General features: G+C 43.7%; 1 pseudogene across 1 annotated transcript; it reads right to left on the minus strand.

The window, feature by feature from the left end:
• Window positions 1–2,539: 2,539 nt before the first annotated feature.
• Window positions 2,540–14,976, minus strand: LOC311499372 (NLR family CARD domain-containing protein 3-like; annotated as a pseudogene). Its single transcript, XR_014699984.1, has 8 exons — window positions 14,767–14,976; window positions 13,948–14,059; window positions 13,414–13,745; window positions 10,809–12,694; window positions 5,793–5,961; window positions 4,374–4,549; window positions 3,931–4,104; window positions 2,540–3,121 (listed from the first exon to the last, which is right to left on the minus strand). The product of XR_014699984.1 is annotated as an NLR family CARD domain-containing protein 3-like (transcript).
• Between the last annotated feature and the right edge of the window lie 25 nt (window positions 14,977–15,001).

Genomic DNA, 15,001 nt, shown 5'->3' on the forward strand with positions numbered 1-15,001 from the left:
CGTTTTTGGCATTGCCTATTTAACGTTGCTAACATTGGAAAGTAGCACCTTTGTTAAGCTAACACCGGCTAATTTGGTTTTCTGTTGATCACACATATATACGGTGGCCCAGAGGTGCAAACCAACAAAATTACAAAATGTGAAACACTTTTACAAAGTCATAACACATTAACAAGTCCTGAAACAAGTTTACATTTCAGAAAACAAATTAATAAGACGCGAAACACTTTTACAAACCTCAACCATCAACCAGAATGGGAATGTACCAACTCCGATGGATTGAACGGGAAGTGATAACGGGAGCGGCCAACACCAGTTGCTGTTGTCGTTGACGGATTTGATGGTGACCCAAGATGGACAACGATCAGCTGATGTTTTGCCCGTTTTGTGTCAAACACATGAGCTGTATAAGGCAGAGCTTGGACGTTGTTTGTTCTTTGTTGTCACTGGTTCACATAAATAAGCAGTTGCTTTTGTTAAAGAGGTTTTTTATAATGTTGAAGTATGTGAACATGTGTTTTCTCAGTTGTTATAGATCCACGACTATCAAATTGTTTATGAATCATAAAAAACAAACGAGTATTTCAAGAGGTTTTGTTCTCTATAATACAAAAATTCCCTTTCCGGTTGATGTTTGTAAATGTTTTATGATATGTAAAAATGTTTTGTAAAAGTGTTTCACATTTTGTAATGTGGCACCTCTGGACCACCGTACACATAGCTCTTTATTTCACCTTTTGCCAGGAGAAATAATCAAACCCCAGTAACACGCCTTAACATGTTCTGTGGTAGTTTGTGTCTTGTTTGTGATTTGACTGATTAATGAATGAATGTAATCTATTATTCTTTATTTCTGAGCTCCTATCTCTTCTTAAAGGCGGGAACTCTGCGCTGTGCGACAGAAAACGAGGTTAACTCTGACTTCCGGGTTGCAGTCTTTATATAAACTCACACATTGTCTCGTATACGACGGTTCTGCTCGACGACAGCGCAGCTCTTACGTCTCCCGTTATACAACCGGAGCCCCGCACCGCCCCACCCCGGTAACAACCGCCGTCCAATCCCGAGGCGGCTCCGGGTGGGTGTGACCAATGGGAGAGCACGACGTTCACTCCGGAAGCACGAGAGAGGAACCACCATTGGCTGACGAGGTCCCCGCCCACTTGCCTTACTGACCGACATTCAACAGGAGCCAAAAGAAAAGGAGTAAAAATCAATGAAAAATCACTGGAGTCTGGTGGGGGCGACGTGAGCGGTGCAACAGCGGTGCACAGTGGTGGAGGGCTGGTACTGCAGCTGGATTTAAAAATAGAACACTAAAGAGGATAAATAGAGTTATATAAATATAAATGTCAACATTAAAATGAGGAATTTCAAAGCTTTGTTGCTTTTTGATTTAAAAGTATTTTTACTGTTTATAATATTTACTTCTGTCTCCCATAGCACAGAAACATCTCTTATAAAAATAACTAATGACCTCCTCATGGCAGCTGACTCTGGACTTCATGCTATTCTGATTTTCCTTGACCTAAGTTCAGTCGTTGATACCATCTCACACAACATCCTCCTCGAACAGCTGCCTCCGTTGGCATCACCGTCACCTTTTCTCAGAAGGTTCACATCATATGTGTCCCACCGCAGTGAATTTGTCCAACTTAAACACTTCAGATCTCACCCGTCACCAGAGGAGTCCCCCAGGGCTCTGTCCTGGGTCCACTACTGTTCATCATTTACATTCTTCCACTTGGCAATATCTTCCGTAAACATAAGGTACATTTTCACTCCTACCTGGACAACACCCAGATCTACTTGTCTACAAAGACGACCTCTACTATTCCACCCCCTGCCCTTTCCACCTGTCTAACAGAAATTAAATCCAGGTTCTCCTGCAACTTCCTACAAATGAACAGCAGTAAACCAGAAGTCCTCCTTGTTGGTTCTAAGTCCACTCTGGCCAAAGTTAATAACTCCACTGTACTTCCCTCCCCTCAGGTTAAGAGTCTCTCGAAACCCACATCAACAACGTGACTCTGTCCACTTACTTCCACCTCCTCTACATCAATTGACCTCATCCATCCCTACCACAGAACACCACCACCGCCATTCTTGTCCACGCCATCGTCACCACACGCATCGACTACTGTAACTCTGTTGTCTTTGGTCTATCCTCCAAATGTCTCTATAAACTTCAACTGGTGCAAAACATTGCAGCTCGTATCATCACCAGAACTCCCTCCATGGATCACGTCACCCCAGTTCTTCAGCTCTTCTCTGTAAAAAAGTATGATAATGAGTAAATCCCAGAATCACTTGCCACCACAAAGACGTCAACACAACAATGACCAGACTAGAGCTAGCCTTCTCAAAACCAAAAGGATATTTGAACAGGACAATATGATTAATAGCTAGAGATGGAACATTCAGTGACCTATGGGTGTCTTTGAGGAAAGCAGAGAAGAAACTAGAAGTCACTCTTATCATTACTTAGACACATGCACCATCAGATGTTCAAAGGAGCCCGTTTTATTTATAATCAGTGGTGTTTAATCTCTTTTCATTTATCAGTTGTATTGAAAGACAAAAAAGTAGCAATCCCAATCAATCTCTGAAGTTTAAAGTGTTCTGATACATTATAGTGATGTCGAGTTTTAATGAAATCCTGTTTAAATTAATGAGAATATATGATTGTCTTTGCTTTTCATTAGATATTCTGAATTCAGGGCAATGAAGAAAGGCTTTTATTTTCATGTGTCAAACCTCGTAAGCTTTGTGGAATCAAAGCGTGGAAACATTGGTCCACGGACACATTTTCTGTCAGGCACACCGACCTTAAGTTTTCTAAGGAAGATACGGTTATGTACAAGAATAGAGGAATTTTTTATAAAAAAATTGGAAATACGCCGAAGAGGCCAACACTAATAGTTCCTATGACATAGATATGCATCACTGTGAGTATAATGTGTTTTAGCTCATATTTCTGATGAGATGCTCACTTATTGCTGAACATGTGGTTTTATTTGCAGCATGTATCTGTTGTTAGAGTCTCTCTACAAACAAGCTGCTGATGCGTCAACCTCTCTGGATCACACACCGTCCTGTTTACAACAATGAGTCCAGCCACCTGTAGAGAGAGGAGGAGAAAGAAGAGAGGAGGTGAAGGAGTGTTTCCAGAGTCTCCCTTCATCGTCACATCCAGTAGAAAGAGCAGCAGGGACTTCAGTCCTGTTCAGAGCAGCAGTGGAGCAGCTGTGGAGCTCAGCCAGCTTCCTTTCAGCTTCATGTTAACGTGTTGGAGTGAACACACACAGACCTGCAGAGACTTTTAGCATCAAGTCTGTTTCCTCTGCAGATTTCACTAATAAACTGCTGAGAGTCCTGAACGCTTCATTACTGCACCAACACTTTAGTGATGGATTTACTGCTGCTCCATTTAAACAAAGATCAGATGACTAACAAACATGGAGGCTGTCATTGAAGAGATCTGATCAAACTAATGACACATGTGATGACTCTGCTCATGGTTACTAAATGTAATGTTGGTTCTGTGATGTGCAGGCTTCAGTCAGACTGATCTCAGAGCTGTGATCAGTTGTTGATCAGATCTGATGAATGACCACCACTGTCTCTATACATCTTGGAAGGCTGTCAGCTGGAATCCAGCTTTATTTCCTGGACACATCAACACAACAACAACAGTCATCTTCACATCAACTCAAACACATGATCACAACAAGCTTCTGGCTCATCTGATTGGCTGACTGTTGTCTCTCTCTCTGTCTTTCTGTCCAATCCTGAAGCCTGTCTCCATTCTCCTCTCACAGCTTCACTGAGAAGCTGCAGGTTTACAGGAAACACTGGATCTTTGATACTAACTGTGTTTAGGACAATACTGATGAAAGCAGCATGGACTGACTGGAACCCTCTACTCACTCCAGAGTCTCCAGTTTATAGTCTGGACTCTTCACAAGATCATGAAGCTGCTTCACATCTGAATCCTTCAGGTTGTTGTAACTCAGGTCCAGATGTTTCAGATGGGAGGGGTTGGACTTCAGAGCTGAGACCAGAGAATCACAGCTGATCTCTGACAAACTGCAGTCAATCAATCTGAATGAAAGATGTAGATTAGATGATGAATAATTCAATCAGATGTGTTCAGGTTTTAAATGTGCAGCTCAACATTACTGTGTCCTAACAGCCTTTAAGCTTCATTGACTTTAACAACTAACAGTGGACATTTTCTACAGTTTCTGCTACAAAAACTCGTCTTGAACTAAAGGACATTTACAGATTTATGGAGGAAAGTTCTGGATGAACATGAATTAGATTCAGTTGGTGATTAAACATATCAGAGCAGTAACAGGCAGTGAACAGACCTCAGAGTCTCCAGTCTACAGTCTGGACTCTCCAGAAAACCACACAGCTGCTTCACTCCTGAATCCTTTAGGTTGTTGTTACTCAGGTCCAGATGTTTCAGATGGGAGGGGTTGGACTTCAGAGCTGGTCCCAGAGAGTCACAGCTGCTCTCTGACAAACTGCAGCTCTCCAATCTGAATAAAGAATAAAAGATGTAGATTAAATCTACTCAGACATGTTTGACTGTCTTTTTCCTTCTTTTATTGGGATCTTCATCATGTCTTCTACAGACATCATCACTTACTGACTAAATCCACTAACATGTAACACCAGTTGTAGCATCCCTTCACTGCTTCTCTGTGTATTTTAGAACAGATGTTAAAGTTTAAATGATGACTTTCAGTCTGGTATGATGTTGGTCCCTGATTGTATCTCTGACATGTTAACCCTCCTCCAGTAGAGCTCTGGTACTAATTCCTGGGTGGAGGCTAAAAACCAGAGGAGACTGAGCCTTTGTAGTCAGAGACCCTCGACTCTGGAAATGAGCTCAACCTTTTGTCAGGTTCAAATGGGCAGCAGAAGCAGAAGATCTGAGAGTTTGTGCTGCAGTTCAAACTTTACTGATCAGAGATCTCTTCATACACTCCATGTTTAACCTCAGAAATAAAATAGTTGTGATTTGTTCAGGAACACAAACTCTGTTCTGGCTCTAAATCACAAATACTATGACTGGTCTCACCTGCCTTCTTTCTGCAGTCATTCCAACAGAGTCCTGTCTCTTCTCCAGCTTCTGGTTGAAACCCTCACACTGAGCCTGAATCCTGCTTTGCTGGGATGTTTGGGTCTGTGTAAGGCTGCTGTTTAGGACTCTGCTTTAACACACACCTCACCACAGCAGCTGTGTGGCTTGTCTCTGTAGCAGCCATGTCAGCTTCTGATCCCATCAACATCATCACAGTTCCTAACTTCACCTTCATCAAGTTTTCCATTCATGTCTTTCTCTTCTTTCTCTGACCTGTCTCTCTCTCAGACTCTCTGCAGCCTGTTTTTATCTGCAATCATCAGATCTCCAACAGCCTCATTCACATCATCACACACTCTACAGCCTCATCAGTACTGACTTCATCTTCACTGACTGATGGAGCACAACATGAACCTGTGGAGGCTCACATCATCTTCCCGTCATGGCTCCACTTCTGTCACCTTTAAATGAACCCTGCTCAAGTCTTTCAATTTCTATTTGGAGCCACAAGGAAAAACTATTGTTCAGCCATTTGGAAAAACACAACATTTGAGAAAAACAAGAAACGTCTTCAGATTTGTGCTCATGGAAACACAGAACACTTATCAAATAAAGAACATTTGACACATCAGTCAATGATTTGAATCGAATAAATAAAGAAAACCTACAACAGCTCCAGTCAGTGAACTGACCTCAGAGTCTCCAGTCTACAGTTTGGACTCTCCAGTCCAGCAGACAGATGCTTCACTCCTGAATCCTTCAGTTTATTTCCACTCAGGTCCAGCTCTGTCAGATAGGAAGGGTTGGACTTCAGGGCTGAGGCCACTACTTTATAGTGAGTCTTTGAGAGTCCACATCCAGTAAATCTGTGATTAGAAAACATATAGAATCTGTTATAAAACAGATCATTTACATTCTAGATCCAGACTGAATGAGTATGAAACAGAGTGAGGTGATCATCTGATGTACATCTGTGGTTCAGCTCATCTCATCTTACTGTGTTTGACATGACACAATGACTCTCTTCAGTCTCTCGCATAGCTGCAGACTTTTAATGACAATCTCTGTTCTGCTTTCATTTTGCAGATGAAGGAGGGAAAATAGAGTTACATTTAGGCTTCCATACTGTCCACAGTCTGTCAGTGTGATTTGATCCACACAGTCAGAATGAAGACATCTGGTTGATGAAAACATATCTTCACTTGGACTCCAGAACATTTAGAATGAGTTGAACTCAGTGAAGAGTTCCAGTTGGAGAGATGATCTCTCTTTGCTACCTACTACTGTCAGCTACGACTGTTCACATCCATACGCAGGAAAAATCTGATGACTGCTGCCAGTCTGTTAAGAACCAGTGATTAAGATCTTTGTATTTTTAAGTCTCATGTCTTTTTTATACGAGCACAGTGTGTTAACTGAACCCAGGATGTCAGGTTGATTTCTGAGACAGGTGTGATCATCCTGAACAGAACATCATATACCATCATTTTGGGATGAATAAAGTAAACTAAAGGAATAGCGGTTTTAAGGACGGTCACCAAGAAAACCTGAAGTATCCAGCTGAAAGAGTGAGAACGACGGCACCTTGAAGTTCTTCATGAAGTCAGCACTAGCCAAAATGCACCAGCATCTGGTAAGCCCAGCACAACTGAGGAAAGTGCCTGCTCGGTCAGTTCCATCTCCGAGATCCTTTATGTAGATCAACCAACCAGCAGCAGACAGGTTCTACTCAAGTTGAGTCCCGTCATCCTGAAGAGTGGTACCAAGGTGATTGAGACCTATGCTATATTGGATGATGGTTTGGAGCGAACCATACTCCTGTGAGGCGGCGGATCACTTGGGGCTTCAAGGGGAACCTGAGGACCTAGCACTCCGCACTGTCCAGCAAGAAGTTTGCACCATCCATGGTGCCACTGTGTCATTCTCTGTGGCTCCTGCAGCACAGCCTGGCAAGTCCTTCCAGATCCACAGAGCCTTCACCGCCAAGGAACTTGGCCTCGCCCGCCATACCTACCCAGTAAAAGCCCTACAGGAGAGGTACCGTCATCTCAAGGACCTGCCTCTGCCAGACATAAGGGAGGTACAGCCACAGCTGCTCATTGGGTTGGATAATCTACATCTTATTACCCCAGTGGAGCCGGTATGCCTGGGCCCCCCTGGTGGACCTGCCGCTGTGCCTCACCAGAAGCCGAGCTCTTCAGCCATATTGAGAGACTGTGGCAAATGAATACTTTACCGTATCGGAGTGAGCGACTGATTACCAGGTGCAGACAAGACGCAGAGGCCCTCCGAGGGCTTGAGGAGAAGACAATCGGGGTTACAGTGGATGGAATGAGGCACTACGCCACCCCATTACTATGGAAGGAGAATCTTCCTCCGATCCGCGCTACACAGGAGGCTGTCTTGGCTCAGCTACGTGGGACAGAGAGGCAGCTAGCCAGAGAACCAGAAAGGGCGCCGGCTTACTCCAAGGAGATCCATAAACTTCTCGATGCTGGCTATGTCACACCCGTGTCACCTGCAGAGGCTGCAAAGAGCAACCATTCATGGTTCACCCCGCACCACATGGTGCACCACAATGGGAAAGACAGGACAGTCTTCAATTGCTCCTTCACATTCGAGGGCCAGAGCCTGAATGACTACCTCCTGCCGGGGCCCACACTGGGAGCCAGCCTGTTGGGAGTCCTCCTTAGGTTCCGGGAACACCCAGTTGCCATTAGTAGTGATGTGAAGGTGATGTTCCATCAGGTTCGTCTGCTGGAAGAAGACAAACCCTTCCTCTGCATCCTGTGGCGAGACATGAAGGTAGATGAGAAACCTACTGTCTACAAATGGCAGGTGCTCCGTTTTGAGACTACATGCAGCCCGTGCTGCACTATCTTTGCACTTCAGTCCCACATCCAGAAGCACACCAAGCCAGAAGAGGATGCCCGTCTGTCCGTGGAACACAATTTCTACTTTGACAACTGTTTACAGAGTTTCCCCTCGGAAGTGGAAGCTAAGAAGTTGGTGGACTGCCTGCAGTCTCTTCTCATGAAGGGTGGATTTGAACTGCGGCAACGGGCTAGTAATGTTCCTGCAGTCATTGGCCACTTACCGACAGAGTCCCGGTCAGAGAGCAGCATACTCTGGTTCTCCCAAGAGTCAGTCGATCCTCAAGAGCGCACTCTAGGATTCGTGTGGCAGTGCAAGTCCGATCCACTTCGATACAAGCATCACCAGAGGGAACGTCCAGAGCTGACCATGTGCAACATCTATCGACTGCTTGCCCAGCAGTACGACCCTCTCGGATTCCTTATCCCGTACACCACTAGAGCCAAGGTCATCGTGCAACACCTCTGGAACAAGAAAAGAGGATGGGACAATCCTCACCAGAAGATCTGCTCCAAGTCTGGAATCTGTGGGAAAGTGAACTATCCCAGCTGTCACAAATAACGCTGACAAGATGCTACACCGATCTACGCTTGGATTGCAGCAACAGCGTTCGAAGTATTCACGTGTTTTGTGATGCTTCGGAATGTGCGTACGGGTCCGTGGCATATCTGCGCACTGACAAAGGCGAAGGACAAGTCTATGTGGCCTTCTTGGCTGCAAGGTCAAGAGTGGTGCCCAAGAAGCAACTCTCAATCCCCAGACTGGAACTGTGGGGCGCTCTAACTGGAGCACAGTTGGCTTCGATCTTGAAGAAGGAGCTCACTCTTGACATCCAGGAGGTGGTGTACTGGACAGAGTCGACTACAGTACTCTACTGGCTCCTTTCCGACTCATGCCGGTACAAAGTGTTTGTAGGAACCAGAGCTGCGGGGATACAAGAACTCTCGGACCCAGCATCCTGGCGTTATATCGACTCAGGGACCAACCCCGCCGATGACATTACGAGAGGGAAGACACTGGCTCGGCTTGCTGGAGAGAATCGCTGGAGCCAAGGGACACCGTTTCTTCAACTGCAGGAGGAAGTAGAGGAGCTGAGGAAGACAGTGTTCTGCGGGCTGTTGGTGGGGTCAACCAGTCCAGCAATACCTGACATCCAACAGTTCAGCACTTACCAGGAACTCCTGAAAGCCACCATGCAGTCACTGCACAGGGCGGCCCCTATCTCCAACCCTCCTGCTGATGACGTCCAAAGGGCAGAGCTAGCCCTGAGAGTATACTGACATACTGCACGTGTATATGGTACACCAACTGCACAGCAGCTCAGAGGAAAGCGCTCCAGAGGGTCATCAACACCGCCCAAAAGATCATTGGCTGCCCTCTCCCCACACTGGAAGAACTACACAGTTCCCGTTGTATCAAAAAATCCCAGAACATTATAAAGGACACCCACCATCCTGGTCACTCCCTGTCTGAACTGTTACCTTCAGACAAACGGTACCGATCAAGAAGGACAAATAGACTCAAACACAGTTTTTATTCAACAGCAATAACAACCCTCAATGCTGCACAAAAATAATATGCACGTTTATGAAATGACTGGGTGTTTTTTTTTATGCAATGACTGAGTGTGCATGTGTGCGTGTATTAAACATGCTGCTAAATGTTATTAAATGTTTTCTTATTAAAAATGCACTGATAGGAGAGCACTTTTAATTTTGTTGTTCTTGTGACAACAACAATAAAGACCTATTCTATTCTATTCTATTCTAAATGCAAAACATGTTACAGTGAGCACAGAAACAGCTGGAACTGTTAGTGCTGGCAGTCCCGGTCCAAGTAAGACTAGTGATGTGCGGATTGATAGTCACCACTTTTTTAGATTTACCGGACACATTAGCTGTATTTGCACAAAGTATTGGTATTGGATCTGTATCGCTGATACCAGCCTGAATTTTACTCAGTATTGGATCGGAAAGGAAATCGGTTGTATCGAAAATCACTACTACGGACAAGACATGTCGGCAGCACAAACTTTACAATATTCATGTCTGTGTCTATTATTTGATTCAGTTGTCCACTAAAATGGATTTTAGTAGTTTAAATTTAAAAAATGTTGCTTTTTGGGGCAAATATTAGCAAAGTCGCTAATTAATTAGATTATTTTTTTTTTAATCGAGTCCCACTCCTAATTATGATTATGTTTCTATGTGATGAAGCTACTGGACACATACTTTATACATACTCTTTATACATTCTATCTCACTATACTTTTATTTAATTTTTGTCCCTTTTTGCTGACTGTACTTCCTCCCTCTCTGTTTACTAATGATGAATTTCTTGTAGGACTAATTCAAGGATTATCTAATCTTATCTATCTCTATTTATCTAAATTATTATGGAATTTGAGAGAAGTAATTTTGTTGCATGTAATTAAAATAAAACATCTTCTACACTCACTGTCAGTTTAGTAATCTTTTGAAAATGACACAGATCTGGTTTTAAATCACAAAATTATAAAATGTTTCTCAAAATGTGTGTCAAAAACCTCCATCTCAACCTCTGAAGTCTTTCATTAGTTTTACCAGGTTTACATGAAGCCTCCATCACTCAAAGATAAAGAAATAGTTAATACAGTTATAGACAATTAAAGACAAGATTCTTCAACTTAAAAGCAAAAATCACGACCAACAAAAACATCTACATTTTTATACTCAAAGCATTTTAAGCAGCTTCATTAAAAACTAAGAACAATGACAATAATTTAATCCTGTTAATATCTGAAGAACTAAACTACTAATCTCCACTGATTGATTCTGTTAATGATCACATCAGGACTCACCGAGCCTTTTTGCAGTTCCTCACAGCTGGGATCAGTCTCCATCGTCCCTCCTTTGATGTTCTGTACTTTTTCAGGTTCAACTCATCCAGAACCTCCTCTGACATCTGCAGCATGTAGGCCAGAGCTGAGCAGTGGATCTCAGAGAGTTTCTTCTTAGATCTGTTCTTTGACTTCAGGAACTCTTGGATCTCCTGATGAACTGAGAGGTTGTTCATCTCCATCAGACAGTGGAAGATGTTGATGCTTCTGTCAGGAGAGATTTCATCAGTGTTCATCTCCTTCAGGTTGTTGATGGCTCTCTTGATGATTTGTGGACTGTTCTCTGTCTGACCCAGCAGACCTCCTAAGAGTCTCTGGTTGGACTCCAGAGAGAGGCCATGAAGGAAGCGAACAAACAGGTCCAGGTAACCATTTTTACTGAACAGGGATTTCTCCATGACTCTATACAGGACGTCCTCCAGAGAGTTAGTGTTATGCTGGAAGTATTTCATCAGGAAGTCATCCATAGTCTTAATGGAGACCCAGTGATCTTCTCCAGGAAGTCCTCCAGCACCTCTGTCTTCTTGTTGGTGTAACAGTGGAACATGTAGACTGCAGCCAAAAACTCCTGAATGCTCAGATGAACAAAGCAGTAGACTGATTTCTGGAAGATCACACTCTCTCTTTTGAAGATCTCTGTACAAACTCCTGAGTACACTGAGGCCTCTGTCACATCAAGACCACAGAGATCTAGGTCTTCTTGGTAGAACATGATGTTTCCTCTCTCTAGATGTTCAAACGCCAGCCTCCCCAGCTTCAGAAGAACTTCCCTGTCAGCCTCCATCAGCTCCTGTGGACTCGTCTCATGTCCCTCATGGTACTTGTTCTTCTTCCTCTTTGTCTGAACCATCACAAAGTGTGAGTACATGTCAGTCAGGGTCTTGGGCAGCTCTCCTCTCTGCTCTGTAGTCAACATGTGCTCCAGAACTGTAGCAGTGATCCAGCAGAAGACTGGGACTCCGCACAGGATGTGGAGGCTCCTGGATGTCTTGATGTGGGAGATGATTCTGCTGGACAGCTCTTCATCACTGAACCTCCTCCTGAAGTACTCCTCCTTCTGGGCATCAGTGAAGCCTCGTACTTCTGTTACCCTGTCAACACATGTAGGAGGGATCTGATTGGCTGCTGCAGGTCGGGAAGTGATCCAGACCAGAGCCGAGGGAAGCAGTTTTCCCTTGATGAGGTTTGTCAGCAGCACATTGACTGATGCCTTCTGTGTGACATCAGACACAACCTCACTGTTGTTGAAGTCCAATGAAAGTCTGCTTTCATCCAGGCCGTCAAAGATGAACAAAAGTTTACAGACAGCCAGCTCCTCTGCTGTGACCTTCTGTAATGTTGGATGGAAAACATGGAGCAGCCTGAGAAGACTGTACTGCTCATCTTTGATCAAGTTCAGCTCCCTGAACGAAAGCACAATCACTACACTGACATCTTGGTTTTCCAAACCCTCTGCCCAGTCCAGAGTGAACTTCTGCACTGAGAAGGTTTTTCCAACACCAGCGACGCCGTAGGTCAGAACCACTCTGATGTGTCTCTGTTGGTCAGGTAAGGCTTTAAAGATGTCGTGGCACTTGATTGGAGTGTCATGGAGGGCCTTCATCTTGGAAGCTGTCTCAAGCTGCTTCACCTCATGTTGGGTATTAACCTCTTCACTCTGTCCCTCTGTGATGTAGAGCTCAGTGTAGATCCTGTTGAGGAGGGTTCCACTTCCTGTTACATCAGTTCCTTCAATCACATGTTCACATCTCCTCCTCAGACTGATCTTATGTTCATCTAATACCTCCTGCAGACCAACATCTGCTGGAAAGAAGAACAAACGTGAGACAGATAGAAAACAGTCATCCCTGTTTGAATTCACAAAGAATAGAAAACTGACTTTGAAAGTTTTATTAACAGTTTTTTGTTTTCATAACAAAACATTTTAGATAGAAACATTAGACATGCTCTTTGTTCTATCAGGTTCTGAGGGGGCGTGTCAGTGTTTGATTGACAGCAGAGGCAGCTCATCTGCAGCTCTTCATCTAATAGCTCACTGTTGTTGTTTCTTATTTGCTGTAAAATCTAACACTGTTCTACCAATGAAATGATCAACAATATGTTCATCTCTTGATTTTCACAGAAAACCTAACAAATACTGATAATCAGGTGACAAAGACACAGTAACACGCTGCAAACCTCCCACTGGCTGCTTGCATCAGCAGCATCAGTTTAATTTATCAGCAGTAATTGACAGAGCTCAGTTATCAGTAAAGTCATCAGTAAAGACTAAAACAAACAAGAGAATAACTGACTCTACAGGAATCTAAACTAATAAATGATTATAGTGAGTTCTGAATCTGTTCAATGTGCTGCTACTCATCAGCTACTTAGCTTTCTACTGTTTCCTACAAAGTGAAGTCTGCAGACCAGTTTTCCTGAGTGGATGTTTGGTTTTTGTTCATCATGTTGGTCTTCAGGACAAGATGTGTGTCATCACATTTCACTGGGAGTTCATTTAGAATGATATTTATAATGATCTTAAATCCCCATGCTGTAGAATACAACAATGTGTCTGGATTAAATCAACAGGTTTCCAGAAAAGAGTCCATCAGCAGACAGATGTACAGTCTTACTTTGTACAGTGCTGCTCTGACTGGCTGTCTGCAGTCCAGGTCTTCTTCTGGATCTTGGTCCACACCGGGGACCGGAGGAGTCTCCTGATGAAGCAGACTGGTCCCAGTATGAGGTGATGCACTGTCTGCAGAACCAGTGTCCACAGCTGCTAGAGACTGGATCCTTCAGGACGTCCTGACACAAAGCACAGCAGGACAGCTGCTCCTCCACAGAAACAGGACTCCTCTTCCTCTCTCTGTCAACACATTTCTTCATCACTAAAATCATTTGCAGATTGAAAATCTTCACAGGTTCTCAGGTGTTTTACTACAGAAATACCATCAGTACTTCCTGGTTCTAAAACCCAGACTAGGATCTTACCTACCTGCACTAAAACATCTGCATCATGACTAGAAATCTTTCAGCAGAACATTTCTGCTTCATCCTAAAATCATCATCTTCCATCAGGTCAGTTTACAGTAGAAACAGTCTCTTACTTTGTGTCTGAGGGTCCAGGTTCTTCACTGAAGTCTGGAGGTCTTTCTTTGGACCAGTCACTCTTCATAGACAGACAGCTGGATACTGTAGACTCTGCTCCCTGTCTTCGGTACTGACCTCTGTAACAACAAGTATATTTTATTCATTCACTGATAAAATCTACAATATAAGTGTTTTCGGTCTCTCTTCAGTCCATTCCACTCATTCAGGCCCATATATGCTTTGATGCTGAAACACATTTTGTTTCACAGTACAGATGGACAATGAGGCAAAACAAACTATGAATGGATCCCATGAGTTTCTGAAGGTAAAAAAATGGAATATTCTGCAGAGGTCGTTTTAATGACCAGGGGCCTCATGTACAAAGACTTGCGTGGATTTCCTTCTATAACGTGGCCCACGCTCAGATCCAGAAGCACATATCCTTTGTTCATCCCAACCAACGTGGAATTGAGTGCACATGTTGTACCCGACCCCTCCCTGTCCACGACCGCTTTTAAATATGAAAATTATATTTAAACTGACCCTGCACCTGAGATTCCCCTCTCTGCACGATCAGAAAATGAAAACACGGTCATTTCACTCTTGATACATCTGAACTTTTCCATGAACGAGTACGTACGGAACGTTTTTGTGCGTACGCACCCTTCGTACATGAGGCCCCTGGACTCAACCTGATGGATTTGTATTTTACCTGAAGACAAAACTAAAGGAACAATCACCAAATGAAGACAGCTGCAGTAAAGACCTGGCAAAGCAGCACAGAGGAGGACATCAGACATTCATTGTCTGCAAAGGATTCCTCCTACAATAGAAGTTCTCTTACTTTGTATCTGAGGGTCCAGGTTCTTCACTGAAGTCTGGAGGATTATGTTTGGACCTGTCACTCTTCATAGACAGACAGCTGGATACTGTAGACTGTGCTACATCCTCCTCTTCCTCCATCTTCTGGACTTCCATCAGTCTGAGAGGTAAAACCAGAAACCTGGTTACCATAAAACAAGCAGTTTGTTCAAAGTCTTTCTTCTTTATTGTTTAATTTTCTGATCTTATTTTATGTG

This window comes from Chelon labrosus (genome assembly GCF_963514085.1).
Source record: "Chelon labrosus genome assembly, chromosome: 14".
Lineage (NCBI taxonomy): Eukaryota > Metazoa > Chordata > Actinopteri > Mugiliformes > Mugilidae > Chelon > Chelon labrosus.